At 47.3% G+C, this 21,514-nt stretch overlaps 1 protein-coding gene across 1 annotated transcript in view; it reads right to left on the bottom strand.

Annotated features, from left to right (window-relative positions):
* LOC147666129 (catechol O-methyltransferase-like) overlaps positions 1 to 20,651 on the bottom strand; it is an 89,448-nt gene extending 68,797 nt beyond the window's left edge. The window contains exon 1 of the mRNA XM_086949285.1: positions 20,532 to 20,651. The gene's annotated coding sequence lies outside the window, so the exon portion shown is untranslated. The remainder of the gene's footprint in view (positions 1 to 20,531) is intronic.
* Between the last annotated feature and the right edge of the window lie 863 nt (positions 20,652 to 21,514).

A 21,514-nucleotide genomic window follows, 5' to 3' on the forward strand; every position in this document is an offset into this window, starting at 1 on the left:
GATCAATCACGGTCGTGCTTTTAATCTGAGTGTGTCCTGGGATATCAGCGCACCCCAAAAGTCAGTCAGAATAACTTTATTCGATCTAGCTAGACCATAAAAGTATAAACGTACACTTCTACATACATCATTTAATATATATTCCTCAAAGGATAGGCAACACCATCTTAAAAAAACGTTAAACAAACATTAAATAGTCAGAAAGAACATAAAAAGACATAAAGACAAATAAAAATAGACACCCATCACTTTTTACATAATAGCAGAAGCCCTCTGCTTTATGGCGCGTTGGATATAAACTTCAGTTAAAAGCAGATCTTCACAGTAGGGAATTATTGCAAATGAATAAAAGCTGCAATATTGAATAGTCGCCTCTTTTAAAACAGGTAACAGATAGGGCCACATGCATGAAAAAAAATTGCATTCTGGAAAAGTGCAAATTGAAAAATCGTTAGTTTGCGACGGCAAAATAGCATTTCAAAATGTATGAAAGGTTTTGCAATCACAGTTTTAGGTAATCACAAAAATTGCAATTACAAGTTTCAAGTTTAAATACTTTATTCGACAACATTGTCATAAAAGCTTTCTTCCCTAACCTAAACAGAATAAATACTAATCTAATAATAAAAACGTATTAAATACCATACATTTATACATAGTTGACGAATAACGATCTTTAAAATTACACATTCTTTTTTAAAAAGAGAATCATCACAGACCAAGGGAAGCTCATGTAGTTCATGGGGGTTTTAAAGTGCGCGTGCGGATTAACCAGGCCCAGCCTAGGAATTTAGCCACAGCAATTGCAAGTTGAGGGGCACAATTTGATTTTAGGACCCTAAAAGCCTCAATACATCTCCTTGTGCCCAAGTTTCTGCATGCCGGTTTCAGCCATCTATTCCTTGGGGCAACGTATAGTGGACATACAAATAAAAAGTGCAAAATATCTTCTACATGGGATTTACAATGGGAGCATGTGTTTACGTTATCTGGGGACCACTTAACAGTAAAAGCATTTAGGGGCAGGGTGCCGACTCTGAACTGGAAAAACAATTTCCTATCTAGAGGCTTAGAGATCAAGTCCCAGTACTGTTCAAACATTGGGGAGGTTTTTATCTCTAGGAACTGGGATGTCAAAACAGGAGATTGGCTAGAGGTCAGTGCAGCATTATTTATCATATCCCAGTATAACTTTTTTAATGTAGTCTTGGAAGGAAAGACATCTGGGTCTGTTTCGGACCACAAGTGTTCAAGGTGCAGTATTTGGAGTAATTTTCTCACTTCTTTTAGCCAAACAACTTTATGGAAGATATCAGAGTTATCGACGTCCAATAAGGCAGCAGCATAGTGTCCCAACTCCGGGGTGGATTTTATACGCCTCCAATATAGAAGGGGGCGAAGTCTGATCATGTCCTCAATCCTTTTCCTCCCCAGGTCGTAAAGGAGAGGAGTGGAGGGGGTGCTCTGTGGAACCCCAATTAAGCCCCGCAGGAATTTGTTTTCTGCCACTGTTAAAGCATTCAAATTGGTGAAACCCCAAAGTTCTGAGCCATAAAGGCATGCACCCAGCACTTTCATGCCATAGATCTCCAATGTTGGCTGTATTGGTTTTGTAAATGATGTTTTATGCTTTTTGGCTATTGCCCCTGCCAACTGGTTAAATTTTAACAATACAAAGTCCATGTGGGATCTCCAATTCATATTAGCGTTCAGGGAGATGCCTAGATAGATGAAGGCATCCACTTCTTCCAAGAAAGCCCCGTTGTAAACCATTTTCCCCTTGAATTTCTTGGAGGGATTCAGATTCATGAATTTTGTCTTTGTTGTATTTATTTCTAAGCCCCGGATCCGGCAGAATTCGCCAAAAGCGTTTGTCTTTTGTAGACCACTAGGGGTACGCGAGACCAGCAAGGTATCGTCTGCAAACATTAGTACTGGCACTCGCTTTCCGTCTAGTAAAGGAGCATCCGTCGGTACTTGCTTCAAAAAATCCACAATGCCATTGATGTAGAGGGAAAATAACGTGGGGGCCAAGGCACAGCCCTGTCTTACACCTCTCTCAACAGGGAAGGTTTCCGTGACCTCACCCTGATCACCCCACCTAATCCGGGCATAATTGTTCTCGTGGAGTCTTATAAGCAAAGTTAGTAATTCCGGGCTTATTCCTAAATCCCTTAGAACATTCCAAAGTTTTTCTCGGGGAACTAAATCAAACGCGGACTTTAGGTCAACGAAGACAGCGAACAAAGGTCCATTTAGCAGGGTGACATTTTTCCAATATAAAGTTAAAAAGTGGAACACCTGGTCAACAGAGCTGGTTAGAGGGCGAAATCCCGCTTGATAAGGCGAAAGAATATCCTTGTCCACTATCCAGGCTTGTAACTTGTTTTGAACCAGCCTGCCCATCAGTTTTTGGGCACAGTCGATAAGGCTGATTGGCCTGTAGTTGCATGCTAGAGCCTTATCTCCTTTTTTGTAAACTGGGATTATTTCAGCTCCTTTCCATGTTGTAGGAATCTTTGCCCCCTGAGCGATAGCATTTCCAAGCCATACAAAATATTTACACCAGCTATCTCTGTCTAATAAAAAAACATCAGCCGGTATGCCATCAATGCCTGGTGCCCTGCCTCTGGTCACTCCATCCATTGCCTCATGTACATCTTTTAATGTGAATAATTCATTGACAAAAAATACCCTTTCTAGAGGGGAAGCTGTCTGGAGACCTGTGTTGTCAGCATATTGGGGTTTGAAGAAGTCAATCCAGGACTCCTTAGGTACATGATTTTTTGGGCATTCCGCTGCACCCCCTGAGCCCCACTTTAATATGGCCCAGAACTCTTTCTGGTGTTTATCAACACATGCCTTCTTCAGATCTAGCCAAAGGTTCTCGTCCCATTGCTTTTTTGCCTTTATCTGGGTTTTTCTGTATTCGTCCCTAGCTTTTAAAACTCCCGTTTTGGATCTTAGAGCATTACTAAGGTTATGTCTTGCTATTCTACATGATTGATCGTACCAACCCTTCTTTATGGGTTGTCCATTACCCTTCTTCTTCTTGCTTGTCTTCAAGAATAACTTCTGAATACTAGCAAAAAACTTTGGCTGTGACTCTTCAATCATCTCTTTAAAATTTTCATCATTTGTTAAAACCTGTAGTCTGGCAACTTCATCAATAACTAGCCCCTCAAGGACCTGCCTATCCTCTGCATTGGCTACTAGAGTTGCCCATCTAACATGACGAAGATTATTTGATGAAACAACATCTGAAGTCATAAAATTCCTAGCTGCATTTTCTGTCCTTATGTTATGTTCTAGGTTGAATAGTAAAGACAAAGGATTGTGATCGCTCTCCAACCTAGATATGACCTGCATGTCGATTACTTTACTCCAGGCTCTGACATCTATCAGAATATAATCAATCCTACTACTTGATCTTAGGTTATCAAAGGTATGCCTACCCTGGATATCAGAAGGAGTGCGGCCATTGGCTGCCCTCAATCCTCTGGACAGGCATAAGCTTTTAACCTGAATAGCTACTTCTGTCCATTTTTTAACCACTGGAATGTCTAACTGAGGAATTCCCCATTTGGTGTCTTCTTCATATGACAGCTCATTATCCTCACAACCTAAAGGTTCAAATGTTGTGTTTAGGTCTCCTCCCACCAAGATATTGTACTGGGTAGATATCATCTCTAAATCAACATCTAAATCTCCTACTATATCTGAGGATATGCCCCCTTGGGTACCCCTAGCATAGATGTTGTATATTGCCAACTTGCAACCCCCGTTGCAAGTGAGCAGTATAGAAAGTAGGTCGCTATTAGAGATATGGTTCTGCTTGATGGTGCATTGCAGAGCTTGCCGTATCCAAAAAATTAGACCCCCTGAAGGGCGTCCCTTTGTATTCTTCTTCGCGGGAACATAAAAGTTTAAAAATCCCAGGCGAAAGACTGGTGACACTGACCATGTGTCTTGAAGCAGCACAATGTCATAAGAATCTATAAAGTCACACCATTCCGGGGTCTCTATTTTATGTTGGATACCTGCGATATTCCAAGAGATGATCTTGATGGGACTTTCCCTTTCCATATTCCTCTTATTTAAGGGAATAGTCAGGTTAGGGGAAGGCACACCAGGTGGAGACCTTACTTCAACTAATTTAATACCGGATTGAGCAGCAAATGAGCTGTACTCTACTGATTTAGAGGTATGGCCTCTAATTTCAAGTATCCTAGTCTCTCCACGATCTATTTCTTTTGTCATGGGAGTACTAGGATTCCCGTGCTTGACCTCTATAATCTTTAGTTGCCCTACACTCATCGGGTTTTCCAGTCAGTCACATTGGCTTAATCCTGATATGGCAGAAAACCTATTTTCAATCGCAATTCCCCAGTTATTTTTGTTTGCCGGGTATTTGGCTTTTCTTATTACAGGGTTCCATTTAGTTTTTAACAATGTTGGATTTATGGTATTTCCCTTTTTTGTATAAAAGAAATCCAGCGTTAATGGCACTATTTCTGTAGATCTACGCTGGGGGGGGGGGGGTATATATTAGCTAGTATATTTGGTAGGACTTCAGGATCTGAGAGGTGCAACACCACGCAATCCCCCCTAAACTTTTTAATGCCACCCCCCAATCCATTCAACCCTTCTAGCTTTTACTACTTCCTGTGCCAGCTGGTCCCTGCCTCCTGGTTTAAAAGCCATATTCTTTGATAACCAATGAAGTGATTTATTTATCAAAGAAGGGATGTTCTCCTCTTGTCCTGGTTCTAATTGAGGAACATTTGCTAGAACCAGTATTAATGGGGAAGCTTCCACTATTAGTTCTACAGGACCTTTATCTGTATTCTCTAATTCATTGGTATTTCTAGTAACAGGCCCTGCAGAATCCTCGACCATGGAAGCTGAGTTTAGAATTCCCATCCCCTCTCCCCCTTGTCCAGGCCGGGACGTGGTATTTTGGGAGGTGTTTGCGGCAATATCTGGGCAAACTACGGCTTTAGTATTTTTCGGATCTGCCATAGCCAAGTTTATTGGGATAGACTTGGGTGTTTCTATTATGGTTTTTTGCAAAAGCGATCCCAATCTAGTGACCTCTGCTGTGAGCAGGTCAATTTTACTTAGGAGTGGTTTAGTAATCGTTTTGATTTTATTATCTATGGCGTTCAGTAGCTTTTTGAATTGATCTTCATCTAGATGAATTCCACCTCCCCCATTATTCCCGATGTCATCACCGTTTTTCTCCTCAGAGGAGGCCTCAAGGCATTTTTTACCTGATCTAAGTCCGCCCCTTTTTGGTATGTTTTTACCCTTACCCTTTATTACTCTAGGGGCTGGCACCGGTGTAGGGGTTTCCTCCTCTAAGGTATTACTTTCAACATCAGTTGTACATTCTGGAGCTGGTTCATTAATTTTGACTAATAATTGGGTCAGTGGGTTATTATCAGGGGTTTGGAAGACCTCATTACTAATGTCAAGTACTGAAATTGGTAGAGGTGTATTATCAATGAGTAAGTCTGGCGAATAGCTAAGACCCAATGATGACCTCCTGTCCTGGTTGATTTTGGCAACTTTCTGTACCATATAATTATCTATTGTGTTCAGTGGAGCAGAAGATGCTTTGGATTTCGACATGTTATTATCGGCAATGGCAGTCCTTTGGGATGAAAGTCAGTATGAAGATCCAGACAATTACAGGAATGGAAGGGTGACGGCACTTACTTGAATAAAAATGGACAGCGTTCTTGGCCCTGCTCCTGCCTTTTCGTGCCGATGAGGGCCGTAGAGGGCCCGCCCTTTGCCCGGGCTTCGCCCCGGGCGTCCCGCGGAGCGGGTAACTGGGGCGCTTTTGTGCTCCTCCTGGCGCCCTCGCGTCGTTGCTGAGCGCGCCGCCGCGTAGGCTGCCGGGAATTGAAGTCCCGGAGCGGCGGCGCATGTGGTCCTGCTGGTGATTGACTCTCGGCGGTGGCGGCTTGTGTACTGGCGCCTGTTTACCCCCAAATGACTCCTGGCGGTGGCGGCGTGGCAGCGTTAAGCAGGTAGGTGGTTTGGCTGTCTCCCCCGCTTCGCCGGTAACTGGGGCGTTTTTGTGCGCCTCCTGGCGCCCTCGCGTCGTTGCTGAGCGCGCCGCCGCGTAGGCTGCCGGGAATTGAAGTCCCGGAGCGGCGGCGCGTGTGGTCCTGCTGGTGATTGACTCTCGTGGTGGCGGCTTGTGTACTGGCGCCTGTTTACCCCCAAATGACTCCTGGCGGTGGCGGCGTGGCAGCGTTAAGCAGGTAGGTGGTTTGGCTGTCTCCCCCAATTACATAAAATTGGGACTACAAATAGGGAATCGCAATATTAGCGATTCCTTTAGCACATATACCAAGCGTTTTCTAAATGCAAACTGTGCATTTCGGATAATGCTATTACTATTGATTCCAAGTCAATGGTAACCATGGGCAAATTTTGAAAAAATGCACAAAAATGCATTTTTCTGTCATGTAGCGCCCACATGCCCCTAGTGCATTTGTGCACTATACATGTGCACAATTCTTTTCTTTGGGTTGCTTCAGGCCTTAGGCCCTGGGCACCCTTGACTTTGATTTACCTAATTTGAAATTACCAATTAAGTAATCACAAATTAGCTAATGCAAAACCATTTGCACCTATGGGCCTTTAAGCCCGATAGGAATGAATGGAGTAGTAATACCTTAATAGCGATTACATATTTACCGAATAGCTATTAGGTAATATGAAGGACTCGCTAAATCTTAGGCAATTCCTTACATACATAGCATTCTGCGATTACCAAATAGCGATTCTGTAAAAATCGCTATTTGGTTATCGCAAAATGCTTTTTTGATACATGTGGCCCCTAGTGTTTTCTCAGCAATAAATTGAATTTGCTGAAGGACATTAAGTTTTATGTGATTTTTGCTGAGTGATCATAGCAGGGACAAACAGATAAGATGCAGAAATATGAACCCTGTTGAGGGAAGGCAGCCAAGAAGTGCACAGTGCATGGTCTGACTCTAACTAGCAGAAATCTGTGATGCTGGTCACACACCCAAGTTAAATAAGGTTCAATACTGGCATTCGTACAGATTCCCATACACGCCTGGACAGTTGGCTTGTTTACCACCCTCCGTATACTCTCTTCCAGGCAGCCAGCTACAAACGTAACCAAGTTAAAAAGTGAAAAACAGTTATATTAACAAACATTAAATATAAATGGTTGGCAACGATACAACCAAATCACCTCCCTGACGGCTCAGCTGACCGGCCTGAGGTACCGACGGAGAGAGCGTGCCTCCTTTCCTCCTGAGCAGTTGCCAGGTGAGGTGAGGCGGCTTCCTTGCAATGTCTAGACACCCTGAAATATTCGGTGATTGCGAAGGAAGGATTGTACATACCTTCAAAGAGGTCATTTGGTTGTATCGTTGCCTACCATTTATATTGTATTATTGGTTAATCTAACAGTTTTTCACTTTTTAACTTGGTTTCACTTTTTTTGCAGTAGTAATCATTAGGTGGGTCCTGACGAAGGCACTTGACAGAACGTTGTCTGACTGTGCTGAAACATGTTGACCACTTTGTATATCTTTTTGCAAGACAGCTATTAGGTAAAACTGTCTTTTTTGCACTGTTTTTAATTGTAATTTTGAGAGACAATAGTAAATTTAGGGTTTCTCATAATTCACTGTTAATTCTTCACTTTTCACCTATGCACTGCACTCAGTTCCTACACACTCCATGACTTTCATCTGATAGGAGTCATATTAAAATATCCTCGACTCCCATTCACTATGATGGGGTTGTAGCCCTGAGTGTCACTCGTGTGACTGAAAAGAGGAGACCCAGATGATGAAGCACGTCACCATCTTGGTGAGTGGTGGGAATCCGGTAAATTAGTTAATATTTTTCCAGAAACTTGTTCCTTTTGCAGCAAGCGTCCCAATGGTGTGTTTTCTCTGCAGATCTTGCAATCTTTGGAAGCGTTGTGTAGACCCTTGGATACTATAGGTATATGAGCATTGTTCATTGGGGCAAGGTATCCAGGCTGGTCTCAAAATATTGCCTCTGACCCTCCCAAAAATATTGTTGTTCTTGTTTATTCAGCACCACAACAAACAGCCAACGCCTTTCATTCCTTTTTTTTGGGCGAAACTCCTTCAGGGCAAGAAGATGTGTTAGTTTATCACATGCTTTAGTGATGCTGGTGCATAAAGATTCCCGCCCTCTTCCATTTTATCAGTAGTCAAATCAAGTGTCCTACACATGTTGCTTTGCCCACCACAGAGCACAGCATGAGGAAATGGATCAGCCCACTTCATCCATTGGCTGTCTTGCACTCTGAGTGACAGCATTTTCCTGATCACATGTGCACAGCCACCCGAAAAGGAGAAAAGAATTGCATTTCAGTGGCAGGGCCAGTGAGCCTAGCCTGCTGGGCCACTCATTTATTTTCATATTTTCATATTTCCAATTGTTTGTTTCTGTGTTTGGAAAAAACATTCAAATATAGCACGCTTGCCAAGGCCAGCCCTACTGGCGTTGGCGCGCCTGTGCTACTTGTTGCTCAGTCTTTTGAGTGCATTATTTTTTCTCCTTTTGTTGAATTGTCGGGCGTGGGTGCAGTTATTCATATTTATGCTCTAGGGTTCGGATACAGAATCACTTCTATTGACCCCTTCTAGTGAGAACTACAGACAGTTTACATGTGAGAATAATGTGCAGAGGGGCACTGTGTTTCTGTTTCCTTGTCTCCCTAAGTGGTTCTAGCTCCTAACCCTGTCCACTCTTGGTGAGGACTCAGCGTGCTACCCAGTTATTGGCTCCTTTCCCTGCTTCAACACATGAAGTCTATTCTGCCTATCCCTGGCATCTAGACGTGCCTGCTGCGTGCCACTGCCTGCAGATCTGTACACCAGACTCCTCCCTGAGCCTGGCTCTCTGACAAGAAGCTCGGCTCTCCGACGAGAAGCCTGGCTCTCCCCCGACGAGAAGCCTGGCTCTCCCCCGACGACAAGCCTGGCTCTCCCCCGACGACAAGCCTGGCTCTCCCCCGACGACAAGCCTGGCTTTCCCCCGACGACAAGCCTGGCTCTCCCCCGACGACAAGCCTGGCTCTCCCCCGACGACAAGCCTGGCTCTCCCCCGACGACAAGCCTGGCTCTCCCCCGACGACAAGCCTGGCTCTCCCCCGACGACAAGCCTGGCTCTCCCCCGACGACAAGCCTGGCTCTCCCCGGACGACAAGCCTGGCTCTCCCCCGACGACAAGCCTGGCTCTCCCCCGACGACAAGCCTGGCTCTCCCCCGACGACAAGCCTGGCTCTCCCCCGATGACAAGCCTGGCTCTCCCCCGACGACAAGCCTGGCTTTCCCCCGACGACAAGCCTGGCTTTCCCCCGACGACAAGCCTGGCTCTCCTCCGACGACAAGCCTGGCTTTCCCCCGACGACAAGCCTGGCTCTCCTCTGACGAGAAGCCTGGCTCTCTGAGGAGAAGCCCGGCTCTACGACGAGAAGCCTGGTTCTCAGATGAGAACCTGGCTCTCCGGCGAGAAGCCTGGCTCTACCCCCCCCCCCCAACGACAAGCCTGGCTCTCCCCCGACGACAAGCCTGGCTCTCCTCCGACGACAAGCCTGGCTCTCCCCCGACGACAAGCCTGGCTCTCCCCCGACGACAAGCCTGGCTCTCCCCCGACGACAAGCCTGGCTCTCCCCCGACGACAAGCCTGGCTCTCCCCCGACGACAAGCCTGGCTTTCCCCCGACGACAAGCCTGGCTCACCTCCGACGACAAGCCTGGCTCACCTCCGACGACAAGCCTGGCTCTCCAACAAGAAGCCAGGCTCTCCCCCGACGACAAGCCTGGCTCTCCCCAGACGACAAGCCTGGCTCTCCTCTGACGACAAGCCTGGCTCTCCTCTGACGACAAGCCTGGCTCTCCTCTGACGACAAGCCTGGCTCTCCTCTGACGACAAGCCTGGCTCTCCTCCGACGACAAGCCTGGCTCTCCTCCGACGAGAAGCCTGGCTTTCCTCCGACGAGAAGCCTGGCTCTCCTCCGACGAGAAGCCTGGCTCTCCTCCGACGAGAAGCCTGGCTCTCCTCCGACGACAAGCCTGGCTCTCCTCCGACGACAAGCCTGGCTCTCCTCCGACGACAAGCCTGGCTCTCCTCCGACGACAAGCCTGGCTCTCCTCCGACGACAAGCCTGGCTCTCCTCCGACGACAAGCCTGGCTCTCCTCCGACGAGAAGCGTGGCTCCCCTCCGACGAGAAGCCTGGCTCTCCTCCGACGACAAGCCTGGCTCTCCTCTGACGAGAAGCCATGCTTTCCGCCGGCAAGAAGCCTGGCTATCCTCCGACGAGAAGCCTGGCTCTCCTCCGACGAGAAGCCTGGCTCTCCTCCGACGAGAAGCCTGGCTCTCCTCCAGCGAGAAGCTGGCTCTCTGATGATAAGCCTGGCTCTCCTCCAACGAGAAGCCTGGCTCTCCTCCAGCGAGAAGCTGGCTCTCTGATGATAAGCCTGGCTCTCCTCCGACGAGAAGCCTGGCTCTCCTCCGACGAGAAGCCTGGCTCTCCTCCGACGAGAAGCCTGGCTCTCCGACGAGAAGCCAGGCTTTCCTCCGGCGAGAAGCTGCGAGAAGCTGGCTCTCTGACGAGAAGCCTGGCTCTCCTCCTCCGACAAGCCAGGCTCTCTGACGAGAAGCCTGGCTCTCCTCCAACGAGAAGCTTGGCTCTCTGACGAGAAGCCTGGCTCTCCTCCTCCGACAAGCCAGGCTCTCTGACGAGAAGCCTGGCTCTCCTCCAACGAGAAGCTTGGCTCTCCAACGAGAAGCTTGGCTCTCCAACGAGAAGCCTGGCTTTCCTCCGACGAGGAGCCTGGCTCTCCAACGAGAAGCCTGGCTCTCCTCTGACGACAAGCCTGGCTCTCCAACGAGAAGCCTGGCTCTCCTCCGAAGAGAAGTCTGGCTCTCCCCCGACGAGAAGCCTGGCTCTCCCCCAACGAGAAGCCTGGCTCTCCTCTGACGACAAGCCTGGCTCTCCAACGAGAAGCCTGGCTCTCCTCCGAAGAGAAGTCTGGCTCTCCCCCGACGAGAAGCCTGGCTCTCCCCCAACGAGAAGCCTGGCTCTCCGACGAGGAGCCTGGCTCTCCTCCGACGAGAAGCCTGGCTCTCCGACGAGAAGCCTGGCTCTCCTCCAACGAGGAGCCTGGCTCTCCTCCGACGAGGAGCCTGGCTCTCCTCCGACGAGGAGCCTGGCTCTCCTCCGACGAGGAGCCTGGCTCTGCTCCGACGAGGAGCCTGGCTCTCCTCCAACGAGAAGCCTGGCTCTCCGACGAGAAGCCTGGCTCTCCATCCACTGCTGTACAGCTCCGGCCACTGAACCCAATGTCCTCCCTTAACCCTGGTGCACGCCTTGCCGTGGTCTTCTCCTTCGCAGTTCATGAGACAATTTTTTCTGCTTCTTCACACTGTCAGCTCTCCTCAGTGCACTTGTCAGATGAGAACCACCAAAATGCCCCGGGCATCTGCCCTGGGTAACAAGGGATGCTTTCTGTGAGGAGTCCTGCACCGAACAGCCCGGCAATGCCAATCCAGATGCAATGAATGGCAGTGCCTAGGAAAGGCAAATCTTCACTCTGAACAGAAGTCACAGATTTAAGTAAATTCACTACACTAGAAATGTATGAAAATCTGGTGTATTGAAATACCTCTTTTCCCTATATCAGAAATTAGCCCCAAATCTGCCTGAAATGACTAATATGGTGAGTTTGACATCAGATAAGGATTGCCAGGTAACTCGAATCTTGCCACTTGCGTGGCTGCTGGAACATTATAAATAAACCGATTTCCCGGCTCCATCATTATGTTTACACTGCAGTTTTACCGGTAACAATCTTAGATTTCCTGTGCACTGAAGGCATGAAAACAAAGTCTCATCCTCCTGGGTTTGTTGGTTTTTTTGTTTTTGCAAATATGTGACTTCCTTGTGACCCTCTCAAGCACCCATAGCACCCACCCTTCTTTCTGGACTTATCTCAACCCCTGACCACATAGTCTAGAGCTTCAGATGGAGAGGCTCGCGCCTCGCCCAGCTTGCCTTCACTACCTGTGAGGAGTGTAAAGGTCTCTCCAATGTCCCCTCTTGCTTCTCTACTGTGTTTACAATTGAGAGGTACTTGAATGGCTACAGAGTTGCTCTGTAACAATCTGGGCCACGTTTAGGGTTTACAATAACAATTGTCCTGCCTTTTAAATCACTAATGGTTCAGGTTTACAAAATGTCACAGGAAACTTCAGTGATAATGTAACCTATTGACGTCACAGCTTCCAAGTGTTGAAGGAATAGACTTTTTTTTGCGTTTCGACGAGACTTTATAATCTCTTACATGAGGTTTGTTGTATGAGTTACATAGAAAACATTTCCATGTCTCGAAAGGATGTAACCTGGTTATTCAAATGGAGTGCAGGGGTACTGGGTACACCTGCCGGAAAAAACACACCCCTCTCTCTGGGCACTGCCAAGTAACCAATCACTGCCTCGTCACCAACAAAAAGACGGCACCCGGGTTTCCTGTTGATTAGCAAAGTAGTCATGTGAGTGTTTTGTAGAAGAATCAAGAACCTTCCAGAATACAGCATCCTCGCAGAAAACGGAGTGTTTGCTCTTCAGAGGTGGGCACCACCCCACCCAGTGTCCCTTACTGCCCCCGCTCATCTTATCAGACGCCCTACCTGGGTGCATGCCAGGGCAGCCCGGCCCACCATTGGCCCACGGTGGTGCCGCCTCCACAGAGTCTGTCGCCCACTGGGGTAACTTTGCTCGCACTGCTGACTGTGGTGGCCTGCACTTAGGCCACAACCGCCGTGTTTGCTGCATCGAGGGCGTGGCTTGCTGCTAGCCACGCCTCCTTGCTGGCAGGGGTTGTCCTCGGATGGGTGACCCAGGGAGATGTGTACTCGCGAGCTGAGGCCTCCTCGGTGCAACTTTCCAAGTTTTCAAAACTTTATTCATTAACCTAACTATTCATGAAACATGCATTGTAGTAAAGCACGTAAACTGGCGTCTCTCTGTGGCCAGCAAGGCTCAAACAAAAACCAATTCACGGCCAATCAAGTGACGCTGAGATCTAAAAAACAAAAAAAGTCGTTTCGCAACTACTTACTAAGGAGTTTGTGTAATCAGCAGAACTGAAGCAAAACTCTGTATAGCTCAGAAAAGCTGCGCTGCCCTGCCCTGGGCGCTGTTGTAAAGAACTCCTGAGCTTTTAATCCGGTGGACTCGACAGAGCAGGGTCACCAAGGTGCGCCAGGGTCTAACTGTGCTGGGCTCCGATGCTTAGAAGGCGCCCCAGTGTAACCCTTTTCTTTCTGGGAACATACAACCGGGAGAGGATGTGGCCTTGCGGCCAGAGCTGCCTGTGGAACTGGGGACCAGGTTCAAGTCTCGACGTCAGCTCAACATCGTGTGATTCTGGGCAAATCACTTCATCTCCCCGTGCCTTCAAAAAACGAATGGGTCCTTGTGTAATGTAACTTGTGCTCTCCCTTCCACACCCATTTCCGGTTGTTTCCAAGCTCCTATAATTGTGCACCAGGGAGGGGGGATCTCACTGGGTCCAGGAGGGCTATCCTAAGGGTAATGAGAAGGGAAAGCATTGTAACGGACCCAGGTGGCCGCTCTACATATTTCTTGGGGCTACACCCCTCCTGCCTCAGCCCAAGAAGCCACTACATCTCTGGCAAATCTTGCAACAACATCACCTGGCAATTCCATCGCCATATTGGAAGAGGCCTGTGAATTTGCCTGCCTGGCCATCTACCGATAGTTGCTTTGGACGCCTTCCTCCCTTTACCTGCTGCCCCATGAGGAATAAGCTTCTTGAACTGGAGGCTCTCACTGGTGCTTTCCACTTCAGGGGCCTGCTTCAATGACAGCGCCAGCCTCTTCATTTATGGCAAGTATCCATTGGGTAAATATTATATTGTAAACATGTTTTCAGCTGCTTTCCTATGGGCCGCCTGATTTACAATATTTTTCAGGCACTGGCTTTTTTACCTCAACTATTTGCTCTGGTAAAGACTATGTCTGACTTAAGTAGTTGGTTATTTTGTCACTTGTTGCATAAACTTTGATACAGCGGTATTTCATACATGGTGTACTGCAATTTTCCATAAAACATGATATAAATAAATGTTAATGCTGTTCTACAGTAGACTCTGTTGGCACAGGTCTTATTTTTTCCACTTGTTTTGTCCTTCTGGTACCTTTAGGTGACCGTAAGAATTTACAACCTTGTATTGGAGGTTATACGCTGCCTGCTTTTTGGTCTCACCTGAGAAAGTGCATGTGCTGTCGCTTGCGATCTTAGAGCCAGTCCTTTGCCATTGGCTGGCTTCATCGTCACTCATATTTGCTGGCTCCTGATTGGTCAGCGTGTGCCAGTTTCACTTTCTCCTCATTTGGTTCTCTGTGGATTGTGCACCAAATACACATTGCTTGTCTTTGATTAGTGTCCTCCTGCTACTGCTGGGATTTAAGCACTTTTGTCTTCATTCCTCGCCCCCTCACCAGCTTTGTTGCTTGTCCGTCATTGAGGCTTCCTTCTAACCTCACTCGTCGTTGGTTGCCAGTTTTTGCAGGTCGTCATGACAACTTCTATTTGAGTTCCACTCTTATCTGCCTTATTGGTCCCCATAAAAGGACACTGCTTGACAGCATTCTGGTTTTATTTTTAATCTGTTGGCGTACACATCTATTTTTAATGTGTGCATTTTATGCAAGTTCTTGGCTGGATGTGAGGACGGGGTAGGTGTTGACAAGTTATTGTCCCGGTAAGGTGCAGACACCTGTAAATGTAAATGTCCAGTATTTGTAAAGCGCGAACAATTACCCGAAGGTGTCAAGGCGCTGGGGGTCATCGGGAAGATTAAGCGAGCTATTGCCCAGAGTCACATGGTGCTGGGCAGACCCCTGCCGCCAGAGCCAGGGATCAAACCGTGATCCCCATGTCCAGCGTCAATCACCCTGGCCGCTGCGCCACACCTCTTCCACACATACATAGCCGTTGGAGTTTTCCTCTGGCATTTTCTAGGCAACTATCAGGAAGCAATCTCAAACATTTAGTTGTAGCCCACCCGTAGTAAGCACAGGTTTAACCCTGCATTGATCTCACAAAGGGTGACTGACCCTCTGTATTTATTGGTCTTTCTATACATTACTCCTTAACACATGCACTAGACCCCACACAACGTTTACTAGGTCCTGAAGAAGCGCCACGGATCCTATGGAACCTTAGAGGCGCGAAACATGTCGACCATTTGAGTTACCCAGGCCCATTACGCCTTGTGGGGTAACACTTAACCTACAGGTCTTTTACTTTGGCAAGGGTACCACCTTATTAAAATGTATTTTCTTGGTAACCCTTAGTCAATTTTAAATCACTGCACGCACTTTTTCACTTCTCACTTAGGACTCCCCCTGCACACCCGCATGCAGTTCATAGAAGATCTCCGACAAAGTGACCTTCGGGGGACCCGTTGGGCATTGCAACGTCAGCCCAATGAGGAGCAACTGCCCGATGATGAAGCATGACATCCTTCGGGTGTGTGAGGACAACAAGGAACAAGACTTGTTATTCCCTGTCACCAGTGAGTCCCAGGCCTAGGGCACTCACTTCTCTTTCTTCACCTTCTCTCAAGGGAGCGAGTGACACTCCGCACACCTCCCTAGGAACAGTGCCCCCTTGTTCTTCAACCTGAATTTTATGCAAGTCATTGAAAAATAAATTTTTCTCATGTGCAAGTCCATGTCAGGCAAGCAAAGCCCATAGGGCTCAAAGGGCTTCAGCCTCCCCCATCGTGTGTGTCAGCTTGGGCTGAGACAGCTTCATAGGCACACAGAGACAGTGTTTGAGCTGCTGTTGGCTGGCTGGTCCGGCGTCTGCCTTATCGCAGCTGCACCTGACTACTTCACAGGTCTTTAAAAGACCATTTACTTGTTAACCAGGCTCTGTTGGTTTTCTCACCCCTTCTTAGAGCCCCTGCATCACTACTCTACCTATTGCTGGAAGAATTAGCACCCCCTCCAAAATCTTTAGTAGCCCCCCCCCATCCCCCCTGAAATGTGGATCTAGCTGCCCCTCTGGTCCATGTACACCTTATAATTACTAGACGTTCTGCTCCAAAGCTCGGTGGGTGTATTTTGCACTTTTATGGAGAAGTTCGAGCTGCAGGCCGCTTGCACGCAAAAAGTGTTTAGATATAGTTTTCCCGTAGATGTAGGTTGATAATGAAACAATATGATGTGTGTTTGGAAAGCGGCTTCTCTGGCATAAAACTGCCTTGTCGCACGTGTCCGCTTTCGTATGCAGCAGGCTTGCTTTTGATTAAAAGGAACCATACTTCTGCCGATAACGCTGAGTAGTAGGCACAGAGAAGGTGCACAACGTTCTACTGAGTACACACATCGATGATTAAACTGGGTGTAGATGGCCTGTCCATGTTATGACGCCACATTGTTGCAGGTTAGATGTCAAGTTCTTCTTTTGTGTATTCAGTGTTTCATTCCACACACATAGAATGGATGAAAGACATGTACATCTTTTAATTATAGGCAGTGCACATGAGAACTTGTGTCGCTGCATGGCGCACTGGGTTTACACAATAAAACACAAGCCTGTAATAAGATTGGCTCTCTGCGAAGATTCACATAGCCAATGGGAAAGTGTTACAAAGAAAGTCTGCAGGCAGAAGAATTACAGACTCCAGATGGGTTCAGATGAGCTTTATTCACCGTCTCCATTGCTCCACTCCTGTCACAGCCTAGAGGTGCCTCCCAAGCCTGAACATCCTAAGGAAGCCTTCAGAACCCCACAGTGGGAACATTCTTTTTGACATGGAGAGGAGGGGGGAGAGGAAGGTACCACATGCGAAGAATGAAATTACAACAGGAAGTCAGTCACCTGCAGGCCTCGATTTCTTACACATATTCGCTCCTATTGGTCAATTTCAGGCGTACTTGTTTAACCTGAAAGGCCAGCTGTGCGGTTTTGTTGAAAGAAAAGTGTGCTTGTGTTATGTGCTTTCATAACTCAGGCAGTTATTAACTTCATTGGTGGCGAGTTGGAAAAGGGTACAGGAAAGGTAAAGACAGAGCTCTGTTGTTCATGCATCAACTTAGCGCCAGGAATGAGTTTCTGGCACTAGGAGAAGAACAACATACAAGTCTTTCTTCTTTCTGACATCCTGCCCACGTTCACCTGCCCCGCCCTGTAAACACCTGGATTCTGAGCGAGGCTTAATTAGTATGAATGAACCTGCCTGTAAGGACTCTGGCATGGTCATGGGAGGACAAGGAAGGTGATGTGCCCACGATCACACTGTTTGCAGTGACACATGAAGCCCAAACAAGGACTCCAGACTTTACAGCCTTCAGTTTATCAAACAGAGCCCACCCCCTACCAGTCCCACTCGGCTGTGCACTATCTCTTGCCTCATTGTCCTTGTACCACTCTGAGCAGGGGCTGCCCTACAACATTTTTGCTGTGTTGTGGATGCCTCAGCTTCATTAGAGTTATGTATTTGAGTATGCAAACAAAAACTATTACCTACTGAAATGGAGGTGTCTCTTTCGCAAGTTTACCTCTCTAAAGTCCTACCTGGGCGTGACTGAAGTTGGTTAAGTAAATTGAAAGCATGACTAACGCCTTGTGCTTGATTCCTTGAGGCACAATAATCGCTGTCGATGACACAGACAAGCACTTCCTTCAGACCAGGACTTTAAGTGGGATGAAAAAAGTGCAGGGAGATTCTCTAAAGGCGGAGTGGCCGATGCAATTAAGTGCATGGCTTAAACATGTAAACAACATTTCTGTGATTCCATAATGTGCCACCTGAACGGCTATGTTGGCTCCTTTCTGAACTTTCACTAATTACATCTAGGTCTAGAACACAATAACTGAGATACATCTAAAACCAGCCAGAGCTATTGGCTTTGACAATGGTTGTTAGCTGTATAAGAGAAATGGCAACTACAATCATTTTATGATAAACAATTCATATTGAAAAATGTTTAAATTCTGAAACTGTAAGACTGAATTAAACATTACTGAGGCCTGTGGAAGGGGCAGTGGTCTTCCGAGAGTTGTTCATTCTATGTATTACACACATACGTCCTTTTTCTCTCCGTATCTCGTCCATCTGCATATCCTACACCTTATCCTTGCCTCTTCGTTATTCTCTTTTCACTCTCTCCTGAATGTCCATCCTCACACCTCCTTCACTTCACCACGCCCAGATACACAATGCACCCACTCACCTGTAAGCGCTGCATTTTATTTCACCTTGTCAATATTTCGACATATGTGTACCTCCTCCACACACACACACCGGCAGCGAACCCCAGGTGCAACTGGAATACATGACCAGTGCTCTGTACACTCCGTGGAGAGGCCAAGTATTGGATGAGCATGTGTTCTGAACACTTTTCTGACCCACTGACAGGCACTGACAGGGACTTGTTTCAATGTTTGTTTTTATTTTCTTCCACGTCTAAAACTCAAAAGGACCCGGCCCACTTGAACTCTTGCTTTATTCTATACGTCTGTGGACTTGTGAAGCAGAACTTTAAGCAGTTAGTACATTTTTGTTTGCTGCTTTGCCTTGTCTTTCCGAGGTGAGAATCCAAGTACAGAGGCCAGTCTCCAGACTTTTACAGTGAAATGAAATTTGGGGGGAAACTAGCAGAGACGCCTCTGTGCTTTAGCATCAATGGGTTGCGCTACCTGCTGACTTAACAAAACCTGTTGGCCCGCCTCTGCACGGAACAAGCATTCTTGACACAGAGCCACACACGGAAGAGACAACACACTGCAAATAAAGACTTTATGTTGGAAACAAAAATATTTGAGCGAACACCTTCTAAAGGGTCGGATTTCGAACGTGCATGTATTTACACGTCACATCCTGTATTAACGTAGGCAGGCTGGCCTACAGGGGAAAAGGACACAGCCTCACAGGTGGATGTCTTTGAAAGAAAGGCGGATATAGCCGGGGAACAGCCTAAAGCAGGTCATGCGGTGTCTGACTGACTCTGCCCCAGACCTACCACCCCTCCAGGGGAAAAGGCCCTGTGGTGATCCGCCCGGTTCCCCAGCGCCTTTCACTGACTGTGCTGCAGTCCTTGCACACTCCCTGGAATGCTGGTTCATTTCCCCCGGCCCCTACCAGCAATCACCGACTCTGCACCAGCCCACCAGCCTCTCAGGGGAAAAGGCCTGTGGGTTAGTAACCATTACCCCCTCGTGGATCCGAACGCCCCAAGGGCATCCGCTGTGGGAACAGCGAGGGCGCCCTGGTGCCGTCCGCGGTGTGTTTAGGTGCTGACTTTATTATCTGCATATTATTATGCACGTGGGGGAAGGGAGCGACCCCTTGACCCACGCGGTGTGCGGGGGCAATAAAGTGTTTTGATTTTAAATGCTTCGAATAACACTCACTTTACCTGACAACTTAATGGAGGAGGCGGTGGCCCCCCTCCCTCTCTGATAAGACCGGCGGCAAACTAATCACCAAAGATGCAGAAAAGATGCGCTTCACTCAAGTACACTGTGGAAAAGCGTCTTGAATATACCACGGGAGTGCAGCGCTTAATGGCCAAATACAATAAAACATACGTATCTAGAACAGGCAGAGAGGGAGAAGGAGAAAAGGAGAGAAGGAGAACGAGAAACGGAGAAAAAAAAGAGAGAGAGAGAGAGGGGAAGAGAGAGAGAGAGAAAGAGAAAAAGAGAGAGAAAAAGAAAAGAAAGAGAGAAAGAGAGAGAGAGAAAGAAAAGAGAGAGAGCGAATGTAGATTTAGAGGGGGTGAAACTAGGACAAAGGCAGAGAGGAAAGGAGAAATACAGGGGGAGAGAAAAAGAAAGAGAAAGAAAGAAAGAGAAAAAAGAAAGAGAAAGAAAGAGAGAGAGAAAGAGAAAGAGAGGGAGAGAGCGAGCGAGCGAGAAAGAAAGAGAGAGAGAAAAAGAGAGGGAGAGAGAGAGCGAGAGAGGGAGCGAGAGAGGGAGAGCGAGAGAAAGAAAAAAAGAAAGAGAGCGAGAGAGAGAGAAGTTAGATTTAGATTGAGAGGGGATGAAACGAGGACAAAGGCAGAAAGGAAAGGAGAAATACAGAGGGAGAGAAAGAGTGTAAAAGGAAACGACACCGGCGCAGACATCAGAGAATAATAAAAGACACAGAGGGAGAGCAAGAAAGAAGAGAAAATAAAAGCGGCAGAAACGAAACCGAGACAAAGAAGTGAAACCAGGGAAGTCGGAGGGAAAATACAGACAAGAACATGATGTTCTAACACTCATTTCCCTGATGGCCTTGAATAAAGTGACCAGGATATTGTATTTACAACACTGGATTTGGAAGTGACATGAAAAAATATCTAACTCCAAACTGATTACATTATTCCTCACTCTGCAGCCACAGCTAAGAAAACTCCCTCGTCATCTGCGACGTAAAATTACAAATTAAGGTTCAAAGGTGGTACTCACAGAACGGAGTCGCGCGATGCCAGTATCGGCTCTGCGCTGGTTTGGTTGCACAGTCCCGGTGCCAGCAGTATTTATCCGGAGGCGCCAGAGAGTGCGTCATTGCGTCATCGCCACGACGTACGCCACCGGAGCCGGGGTTGTCTCAGGACGTGATCGGTAAGAAAGCCTCCCTCCCTCACCACAAACCAACCCAGCCCAGGCTCCCCATGTCACACACCCGCCTGCTGTTACTTTGAGGGGTTCACCACTGCATCCTGGGAAGTGTAGTCTCGGTTCAGTCCACTTGAAACCACTGTATTAACACACCTGGCAACCACCATGGCTGGTAGCAGGGCGCTGAAAACGCGGAGTCACGGTGACTAGCAGCCTTCTGATGCACCTACCCCGAGGCAATGACCTTTAAAAAGTAAAGAAATAGGGGCCAGTGCTGTAGTTTAAAACACATTTCCAAAAAATTATTCAGGATCCAGAAAAGAGGTCTAAAGGCGACTCGGCGTTGAATAAACCCGTTTATTAAAGCCAATACACCAGTATGGACGAATTGTCATCACCCCACGCCAATGCTTGTAAATAGGTCATTCTGAAGGGAAAACTCTGTTACTCAACCCTATAGCACGCATTTGATCATTCTCAGAATGATGAAACACTGAGTGGACCACACCAGTTCTGAATCTGTGACCTGAGGCCAAACACAGACCTCTCCACTGCTTACTTTAGCTCACTGAGCCACCAAAACCAGGGTGTGAAAGAATCACTACAGATTAGTCGCGGTCGTGCTGTGGGGCTTTTAAAACCGAGTTTGTTCTGGGGACATTAGGGCACCCCAAAATGTAGTTAGTCAAAATAACTTTATTCGATCTAGCTAGACCATAAAAGTATAAACGTACACTTATACATACATCATTTAATATATATTCCTCATAGGATAGGCAACATCATCTTAAAAAACGTTAAACAAACATTAAATAGTCTGAAAGAAAATA

This window comes from Lissotriton vulgaris, unplaced genomic scaffold (assembly GCF_964263255.1).
Source record: "Lissotriton vulgaris unplaced genomic scaffold, aLisVul1.2 SCAFFOLD_1952, whole genome shotgun sequence".
Lineage (NCBI taxonomy): Eukaryota > Metazoa > Chordata > Amphibia > Caudata > Salamandridae > Lissotriton > Lissotriton vulgaris.